This window comes from Ascaphus truei, chromosome 15 (genome assembly GCF_040206685.1).
Source record: "Ascaphus truei isolate aAscTru1 chromosome 15, aAscTru1.hap1, whole genome shotgun sequence".
Classification (NCBI taxonomy): Eukaryota; Metazoa; Chordata; class Amphibia; order Anura; family Ascaphidae; genus Ascaphus; species Ascaphus truei.
Window position 1 is genome coordinate 813,312 of NC_134497.1, and position 11,009 is coordinate 824,320.

Here is an 11,009-nt window from a genome sequence, read left to right on the forward strand (position 1 = left end):
AAATGCCATCACATTGCACTTTGACATATCTGCATATTTTAAAGCGCGGCCAGCTTTCCGAGGCTCCACCTTCTATGTAGGCATGACTGAGTGACATCGGCAGAGGTGGAAAATAAACTCTTTTTTTAGTGCTAAGCGCCTCAACCAATATTTGTCTACTTAATTACAAAATGATCATGTCATTTTCTTCCTCTGACAAGAAACTGATGAAGGATCTGTTCATGGTTTTAAAGACATACAATACAACGGTTTTCAGGAGCAGAATCATAGAATCTAGAGGGGACTGAGTTGGTTCCCAAAGGTTGAGATAAGAACACTTTGTGTCCATCAAAGAAGAGACAAAGTAACAATGGTAATAGTACCCAAACTCAGTGAATACATTCAAGTACAAGGATTTGCCTAAGATTACACAGAATGTGAGTGAATAAAATAGCATATAATCCATAAATGTATGCATTCAAAACACACCTTACCTCACACCATATCAACATGGCCCCGAACTATACTACTTCTTCTATACTTCACTATAGTAAGTGGCATATCTGTTTGAAAGCAGCAGTACTATATACCTGGAAACCTAGTTAATGTGTACTAGTGCAGTACTATATACCTGGAAACCTAGTTAATGTGTACTTGTGCAGTACTATATACCTGGAAACCTAGTTAATGTGTACTTGTGCAGTACTATATACCTGGAAACCTAGTTAATGTGTACTTGTGCAGTACTATATACTGTACCTGGAAACCTAGTTAATGTGTACTTGTGCAGTACTATATACCTGGAAACCTAGTTAATGTGTACTTGTGCAGTACTATATACCTGGAAACCTAGTTAATGTGTATTTGTGCATTTGTTACTGATTTACCATCCGTCTGTCTAGTGACGGCATTAACGGAACTTATTTTAGCTGCAGGACTAATTCCAATGTCATTTCCTTTCTGTCAAATTCAGAACAATTGGTTTTGGTGTGTCCCTGCCTCTTCAAACATAGTAATAGAAAAGAGCTCTGACAAAGCGTCCATAAGCGCGAAACGCGGTCAGGGTTTTTGTTTGCCTTCTAGTTATTTTTTACTTGCCATGAGTCTAAAATGTATCTTTTAATTTTGCACTCTAGCCCTTCTTTCATAAAGTCGTGCACAGCCATTTTTCTTTTTTAGTAATATACTGTAAATAGTTTTTTTCTTGACTACTGTAGATGTAGTTTTGGAAACACACACACACACACACGTTTAGTTGTGACAGCCGTAACATCAGATAATTCTCAAGAGCCTTTGAAGTGTGTGAATGTGATGAATACATCTATTAAGGTTTTTATATATTCATGGATCAGTAAATGAAAATTCTGTAGTGCAATCCAACATACTTTGATATAGAGTGTGTGTGTGTGTGTGTGTGTGTGTGTGTGTGTGTGTGTGTGTGTGTGTGTGTGTGTGTGTGTGTGTGTGTGTGTGTGTGTGTGTGTGTGTGTATACAGTTAGGTCCGGAAATAATTGGACACTGATACAAGTTTTGTTATTTCGGCTGTGTACCAAAATAAATTACAGTTAAATAATGAATATGGGCTTAAAGTGCAGTCTATCAGCTTTAATTTGAGGGTATTCACATCCAAATTGGAGGAAGGGTTTAGGAATTACATCTCTTTAATATGTAGCCCCCTCTTTTTCAAGGGACCAAAAGTAATTGGACAATTGACTCAAAAGCTGTTTCATGGACAGGTGTGGGCTATTCCTTTGTTATTTCATCATCAATTAAGCAGGTAAAAGATCTGGAGTTTATTCCAGGTGTGGCATTCGCATGTGGAAGCTGTTGCTGTGATCCCACAACATGCGGTCAAAGGAGCTCTCAATGCGAGTGAAACAGGGCCTCCTTAGGCTGCAAAAAAAAAAGAAAATCCATCAGAGAGATAGCAGGAACATTAGGAGCGGCCAAATCAACAGTTTTGTACATTCTGAGAAAAAAAGAACGCACTGGTGAGCTCTGCAACACAAAAAGGCCTGGACGTCCACGGAAGACAACAGTGGTGGATGATAATAGGATCCTTTCCATGGTAAAGAAAAAACCCTTCACAACATCCAGCCAAGTGCAGAACAATCTCCAGGATGTAGGCATATCATTATCCAAGTCTACCATAAAGAGAAGACTTCACGAGAGCAAATACAGAGGGTTCACCACAAGGGGCAAACCATTCATAAGCCTCAAGAATAGAAAGGACAGATTAGACTTTGCCAAACAATATGTAAAAAAGCCAGCCCAGTTCTGGAACAGCATTCTTTGGACAGATGAAACTAAGATCAACCTGTACCAGAATGATGGCAAGAAAAATGTATGGAGAAGGTTTGGAACGGCTCATGATCCGAAGCATACCACATCATCTGTAAAACACGGTGGAGGCAGTGTGATGGCATGGGCATGCATGGCTCACAATGGCACTGGGTCACTAATGTATATTGATGATGTGACAGAAGACAGAAGCAGCCGTATGAATTCTGTAGTATATAGGGATATTGTCTGCTCAGATTCAGCCAAATTCAGCAAAGTTGATTGGACGGCGCTTCACTTTACAGATGGACAATGACCCAAAACATACTGCGAAAGCAACCCAGGAGTTTTTTAAGGCAAAGAAGTGCAATATTCTGCAATAGCCGAGTCAATCACCTGATCTCAACCGATCGAGCATGCATTTCACTTGCTGAAGACAAATCTTAAGGCAGAAAAACCCACGAACAAACAACAATTGAAGACAGCTGCAGTATAGGCCTGGCAAAGCATCACAAAGGAGGAAACCCAGCGTTTGGTGATGTCCATGCGTTCCAGACTTCAAGCAGTCATTGCCTGCAAAGGATCTCGACAAAGTATTAAAAATGAACATTTTATTTATGATTGTGTTAATTTATCCAATTACATTTGAGCCCCTGAAATAAGGGGACTGTGTATGAAAATGGTTGCAATTCCTAAACGTTTCATACAATATTTTTGTTCAACCCCTTGAATTAAAGCTGAAAGTCTGCACTTCTATTGCATCTCGGTTGTTTAATTTCAAATCAATTGTGGTGGCGTAAAGAGCCAAAATTATGAAAATTGTCAGTGTCCAATTATTTCCAGACATTACTGTAGATGTAGATGTAGAGGTATCTGTACCGTGTTAGCCGAGCTTAATAATCAAAAACGAATAGACGATACCGTTCTGTGGCTAACAAAATGCTTTTATTGGTGCGAGCTAAGACGCTTGCACAAATAAAAGCATTTTGTTAGCCACAGAACGGTATCGTCTATTCAAGACTGCGTTTGTTTGTCCAGTGATAATATATAATTATTAATAGGATGATGATCTAAAGCCCCCTCTACCTGGGCTGATATCTAATATGCAATTCTAAGAATAATAAATGGATCTAATGTCTACTGATTGTTTTAGATGTAAAGATAACCAATAATTTGTATAACCATGTGTAGCTGATGTCAATAAAACAATGCTTGTGATAAAAAGAATATTGAATAATAATCTAAATATTATAAACCATATGTTTAAAAGTAATATAAAATAATTAAAAAATGGAAAAATTAGAAAAAATCAAAAATCAATATTTCTCAATAAATGTGTACATAAAAATAATGAAAAAGTCTAAGATAAAAAAAACATACACTTTTGAGTCCACTGATTTTAAATAGTCCCAATTGTTTGGTGCATAAAACAGGATACTGGCACTGGATACTGGATTCTTTGTGGGCACAACAACCTCCCCTCACTAACCTGCATAAAACAAAGAGAAAGCGCCCGATCCTAGTGCATTATTTCTAAATAGGAATTTATGAAATTCCAAAGCTCGCAAATTAAAACTGACGGAGGCTCGTGACGGACAGTTCAGACGCTCGGAGGAGAGGAGCAGAGTTCCAGCAATCGGATTGGGGCATGAGTATTTATCTTATAAAACGCCTATATACTACTTTTGTTTGTGAGTTTTAATTTGTGAGCTTTGGAATTTATTAAATTCATTTTTTTAGAAATAATGTACTAGGATCGGGCGCTTTTTCTTTGAGATATATATATATATATATATACATATATACAATATATATATATATATATTCTCCGTTAAAGGGACATCACTCCTAGGACCAAAGTGAACGGATTCCAGTGCCTTGTTTGTGTGGTCCCATCTGTGTAATTGATATTTTTTTTATCGAGACCTGACACCTATAAGTATATTTAATTAAAGTGAGACTTGGGAGGGGATTGATTTCGTCTGGCTGCTCTCTTTTGTGTGATGTCACTGTGTGATGTCACTGTATGATCAGCGAGCGCTTGTACAGCCACAGTCCCCCCCCCCCCTTCCCACCTCCCTTTATCATAATTGCCTATTGGCTCTCTGATAAGGACAAAGGACAGTGGGGGATAAGGGGAAAGAAACTACTTGATTAACAAACACTCCCCCATCCAGAGGCCCCTAAGGCTAAGGCCCCGGTAACTCAGCTGCAACGCGCGCCCGCGAGATTGGCGGCGCGTGCAGCCGATTACCTGGTCTGCAGGAAAAGAGACCGGGGGGGGGCGTGGCGGGGGAGTGACGGGGGCGCGGCCATGACGTCACCCGGCAGGTTCGCCCTCATTGGCTGAACCGCCGGGGGGCGTGCCGTATCGCTCGACGTGAGTCCTGCTCTCAATTCTATTGAGAGCAGGAGCAGCTCGCGCCTCAGCGCTGCGGCCCCCCCTCGCAGCGGGCCCGGCGCCATTGAGGGGAGGGCTCTCGTGCGTTCAGCGTCGCCACAGCGGATGCTGTAGTAGGCAGCGGGGGCAAGCCCTAAGACACTCAACTGTCCGACAACATGTGATTGCACTTTTAATGCTAAATGCCCACTCTGAGAGCTTTATTCACCTTTGTTCTAAGCACATGCGCAGTGAATGAGTTATCCCCTCCATTCACTTTCTTACTTAATTATGACCTGACCCCTCAGCTTCCCAAACCACTGATCCCATTATGCACACTTTATAATCTTCCTTTCCCTTCTATCCTCTAGCACAGCGGTGCGCAAAGTGGGGGGCGCGACCCCCAGGGGGGGCGGGAGATTGTGCTGGGGGGGCGCGGGCAGTTGCAGAGGCCCCGCGCTCTTCCCCCAGGCATTTAAATTAAATGCCGGGGGATCGCGTGAGGCCCCTGCAACTGTTTACTTACCGGGATTCAGCCGTCTGTGTTGCGTCGCCATGGCAACGCGGCGTCAATAGACGCCGCGGCACCATGTGACCTGACGTCACACGCACACGAGCGTCATCTGACTCGCCTGAAGGAAGGCAGGGGGGCGCGAGAGCCGGGGGCAGAGAGATAGGGGGGCGCAGCACAAAAAGTTTGCGCTCCCCTGCTCTAGCAGACCAAAGAACCAGGTATATACTGCCTTATAGTGCCAGCGACGTCGCGGTAAAACAAATGTATTGCCGCCGTCGTGTGCGCTTATAGTAAGCGCGGCGCGATGGAGCGACGGATTGGTCGCGATCGCTGGAAGTCATCTCTATCTGATTTTCCAGAGACCGTCGCCAGCACATATCAGATGTGGCTACATGCACAGACCTAAAGTAGCATGTCAATGTTTTGCGATACTTTTTTAAGAAAGACATTATAGAAGTACTGTATGTTGTTTAAAAAAATTAAAATAATATTAGTACATATAATACAGCTTTTGTCGCTTGAAGAAGTACAGCATATGTGACTGACTACTATCTTCTATACATTTTGGAAAGCTGTCTGTACGCTAGGCATTTGGACACCTCTTATATTGTAACCACATTTTACGTGATAGTTCCTGAGATCAAGGAGCAGGTTTGAGTCTGTTTGGATACAATTTGATACATTCTATTTTTTATTCTAGGAGTTATTACAATTTCTCAACCAAGTCAGCCACTGGGTGTGTTACCTGGTAGGCTTTGTATCTGGCACGTGACATCAAACTGGTGACCTCATTATGCACATAGCCTGGTGGCAGATAAGGAGAGTTGGATAGCTTTAAAGTTTACACAGAAAGCGGACAAAGAAATAAAGAGAAGTCAGTTGGCGCATGAAGTGAAAGTCAGAATGCTGGAGGACTGAGAGGTGGAAAGAATTGGGGACATCAGAAGGTACAATATTCAAGAAAAGTGACAGGGGTGAGAGGGGAAAGAGAGAAGAGTGGTGGTGGAAAAGAGAAGGATGGGGGTGGGGAAGAGAGAAGGGGGAGGGGAAGAGAGAAGGGGGGGAGAGAGGGTAGGGGGTGTGAGAGGAGCAAGTGAGGGAATGAGGTTGGTTTCTTTGAATTACCAAGCAACACGGGGTACTTTCAGCCTAAGTTATCTATAAACTGATTCCATGACATCATCTCACAGTATTTTTACCAAGTTCTCAATCTGTATTGTGTATCACATTTTCCAACAATGTTATGTGAATACTGTATTCCTACGGTCATTGGTCCCTAAAAGAATGTCATGACACATGAGCTAAAAAATGTAAATGGCGAGTGTTGTAAGAGAAGATGAGATTTATTTGTAATACATACCTCTTCTTGGAATCATAAATAATATTAAAATGAGGAGGAACGTTGTATGGTGTGCGACCCCATTTCACCACGCATGCTATAGAGATTGTTCTCTCTGTCCTGCTCTATATGGAAAGAAATATACATTTGCAAAGTTTCCATGGGACTCGATTATCATTCTCAATTATCATCATCATTTTCACTCTAGAGGGTGGCACTGGGTTTTCTTCTTCTAGTATATTTAAGAACTGGTACTTCACGTGAATACAGAATCATGGGCAACCATTGAAGATACTACATTGTATTGAACTTTGCGGAGACTCTTTTGAAGTTTTTTCCTCTGTAAAAGTTATAGCTAAGATTGGAAACCATCGATTTGTCTCTCACGGACCACTGGACTGCCAAACCTGCGTCTTTTACCCTATTGTTATACAATGGCTAAACTACAGACCGGAACTTTGATTGGTGACGTGTGAATGAAATAGATGTATTTTCTAGATAGTGATGCATTATACTGGAACGATAATAGAGTCGTTGATGTAGTTAATACAGTTTACAAATTGCTTCTTCAGATTACACGAATGATGAGTTTTGTAGAGATTTCTCAAATCTTGTCAAAGAGGAAGGCAGCCTATTATCTTCCAAAGAAAGGGATGTCCAAATAACTGCTTGACCAGGGCAACCAAACATAAGGGAGCCACAGGCCTAACGGGAGGTACCAAGAGGATATGACAATAATGGGTGTACGCTACAACAGGGGTGCTCAAGTCCAGTGCTAAAGCCCCCCCCCCCCGCAACAGGTCAGGTTATCAGGATATCCATGCTTCATCACAGGTGGCTTAATTAGTCCCTGCTTCAGCACAGGTGGCTCAATGAGAGGCTCAGTCTTTGACTGAGGCTCTGATTGTACCACCTGTGCTGAAGCTGGGATATCCTGAAAACCTGGGGGGGGGGGGGGAGGGGGCTTGAAGACTGGAGTTGAGCACCCCTGGGCTGGAAGACTTCGCACTATGAGACGCCTTCTATATACCTGTAGTTCAAAGCGGGCACTCGGATCATTTGCAGATCAAAGTTCCCATTAACTTCAATGGGGGATATTTGTACGATAAAGGGCAGAACGGACGCTTTGGATTATATAAAATATGGCCCTATGTAATCATGAGTCGCCTGGTTATTTCCGGAGTGTGGTACGGCTTTCTTTACTCTGCTCCACTGGAGCAGTTATTTGTTATTCTGCAATCTCTTATGTTGCTCTTTTTTTAGACCATCTTTGGCCGGAGAAGATGTGAGTTCCATTCATTCGATGGAGCTGATGTCCTCTTCTCCCGCACAGAGAAGCAATTTCACACCATATTTAGGTCCTTGTGACTTCTCTTAGTTCAAACATTTGTTAACCAGAGGCGCACATTTTCTTATTTATTTATATATATATAGTAAAATCAACCCCACACTGATGAGACCCATCAAGGTCGAAACAGCTGTCTGTGGGTGGTTTTCTGGGTATGCACCTTAACCCTGGCTGTGCTCAAAGCTGTGACCATGCAGCAAGCTTCAGCCTATAGGGAACCATGTTAAAAATGGTTATTGAGGCAAAAAGTGACACTGTGTGCTCATTTGCATGTCATTTCCCAGAATCCCTTGCTGCAGTGGAAGTGCTGTATGCTGGGTGATAATGGGGAAAGGCGGGGTTGCAGACCTGCCTAAGACATGCAGATGAGCATACAGCTATATTTGCATATTTGCTTTCCTGTGGAGGGTTTTTGTCACTTTTTTTACTCACCATAACTTAACTCAGTATTATATATATATATATATATATATATATATTTTTTTTTTTCAGTTTTAGAAGAGTGATAAAGTTAACAAACTTATGACTATGCTTTGGAAAAGAATAAAACTTTATTGCACAGCAAGATAACATATTTATATCTAGTTATTGAGGAACCTCCCATATAGTCCATGTGTCTGCAAGTGCAACTACTGTCAATTATTGAGTGTATAAATATATATACGTTAAGAGCTAAGTGGGCATTATATAGTTACATACTGTAGTTACATAGGTTGAAAAAAGGCAAACGTCCATCAAGTTCAACCGTTGCTAGATTTAGACAACGGATCCTTTAGCCTATATGAATTGAAAGTGTAGAATGCAGGAATTTATTTTAGAATATGATTCTCAAAATATTCAGAATATGTAAACCATAGCTATTTGGGGTTAAACGGGCCAAGTGATTTAGTTTGGACACATTAAGCCTGATGAAAGCCTTCTTCTCAGTGAGTGGATTTCATAATGCCACATGCATGATGGAATGACATGATAAAGCGAACGTGTCCGTTCTCTGAGACACTGCTATGAAAGTTGCCTTTTTGGAGCACTGAGGTGAAATAATTGTTCCACTTCCTTGTAAATAAGTCATCATTGCTTTCCCGTTACAAGAAAAAATATAACTTCAAGTAGCTAAAATCTGCAGAGCCCAGCAACATGTGAAATGCTGATATGGAGCATTGTACTGAACACCCCCACTGAGCCCGTCATAACTGCAGTCGGAACTTCTCCGTCAGCGCTTGGAGGTAACAATAGGACTTTCGGGGCAGGCAATAAGGTGAACAGATGCAGTTGTGGTGTATGCAGCAGTAATGTTTTGTGTGTCTGTTCTTTTGCAGGGAAGAAGTTCTAGTTTGGACATGTTCAGTTCTGCTTTATATTATTAACATGTTTATTTGTAAAGCGCCAACATATTTTGCGGGTCCATAGGAAGCCACACAGGTGATGTTGTGGCTTCCCATTGGACCATGCTATGTGGGAGATTTAATCCTCCATTTTGTTTCCCCTAGGGTGGATACTACCGGCAACCCTTTCCCCCGGAAAGTATCCTGGGAAGCGCGGGTTCCCCAGAGCTGAAATTAATGTGACTCAACTCCGGAGACCCCCTGCTCCCTTTGCATGTAAAAAAATAAATGGTTGGATGACAAGAAAATAAGTGCGGCTCTAACGTTTAGTTTAGCGGTAGTCCACAAACACTTGTGAACAATGCTGTCAGTGTCCTATAATATCAGTGTGAAAGGTCGCAGACCAGAGGAAGTGAACATAAAGTTGCTGGACATATTGAGGATGAGAGCGTCTTGGATTGCTATGAAAGGGCGAGTTGTGAAAGTACTAGTCAAGAACACAAAAAGAACGGGGATTTCTCCCCCCCACGTTTCGTTTGATTAATCCCTGTGGTGCCACAAATTTCACCACAGGCCAGAAATGTGCGAACGATTAATGTGGTGTGCGGCTCAGTGAGGAAACACACTGACTTTGTAAACAACGACACAGAGTGTGAATCATGGGAGCCGGGTTCAATTCCCCGCGTCAGCTACTTGTGACTTTGGGCAAGTCACTTTATCTCCCTGTTCCTCAGGCACCAAAAACATAGATTGTAAGCTCACCTGGGCAGGGACTGTGTCTGCAACATTCCTATGCTGTGATTGTGACGCGCTGTGTGTCCCGTTGGGAGAAAAGCGCTATATGAAATAAAGTTGTTGTTGTTATTATTATTATTATGTTCTACAGACCTTCTGAATTCTGTGACTTTACCTACGCAGGTATTAACCCATTCATTTCTGGGGGTGCTGTTTGCTTACCGAGCTCCTCCAACGCTTCTTTTCAACACACTGAAAAGTGGGGAAATTAATACTCAACAATGCATTTACTGTAACTTCCATTCAACTATATAATCTACCAGCCGGGACATCGCGGCCAATCTTTGCGGTAAAAGCAATTGGCTTGAATGGCAGTTACTGCCGGATCAGGCTGACGTCTTCCATGGTGTGTGGGTGTGTCAACAAATCTCTCAAATCTCTCAAATGTGTCAAGTCTGGGCATTTTGGAAGAAAAAAAACAATATTTCAAGGGAACCTTCCACTGAGCCTCAAGAAGAAAGTTTTCGACCAGTATATGCTACTCTCATATGGATGTGAAAATTGGACCTTAAATGCGAAGACAATTCAGAAGCTTCAGACAACGCATAGAAGCATGGAGAGATGCATGCTGGTTATTACCTGAAGAGACAGGAAAGAAAATGAATGGAACCAAACAAAAGTCAGTGACATCATCACAAGGGGGAAGAAATTAAAATGGTGGTGGGCTGTACATATCACAAGAAGAAATTACCATCGTTGGACAAAGATGGTACTCGACTGAATTCAATGAGAGCATAAAAGACCAAGACAGCGACCGAAAGTGAGATGAAAATAGAAAAATTGTTGCAGCGTGGAGGAGAGAGGCGGGTAACCACAGTACTGGAAGATCATTGTGGAGGAGAGAGGCGTGCAACCACAGTACTGGAAGATCACTGTGGAGGAGAGAGGCGTGCAACCACAGTACTGGAAGATCATTGTGGAGGAGAGAGGCGTGCAACCACAGTACTGGAAGATCATTGTGGAGGAGAGAGGCGTGCAACCACAGTACTGGAAGATCATTGTGGAGGAGAGAGGCGTGCAACCACAGTACTGGAAGATCATTGTGGAGGAG

General features: G+C 42.3%; 1 protein-coding gene across 4 annotated transcripts in view; it reads left to right on the forward strand.

Annotated features, from left to right (window-relative positions):
- RIPOR3 (RIPOR family member 3) overlaps positions 1-11,009 on the forward strand; it is a 141,407-nt gene that overhangs the window by 36,820 nt on the left and 93,578 nt on the right. For 2 of the 4 annotated variants that reach the window (XM_075571257.1, XM_075571254.1), the window contains exon 2: positions 5,855-6,101. The exons of the other annotated variants lie outside the window; for them this stretch is intronic. The gene's annotated coding sequence lies outside the window, so the exon portion shown is untranslated. The remainder of the gene's footprint in view (positions 1-5,854; positions 6,102-11,009) is intronic. 4 annotated transcript variants of the gene reach the window in all.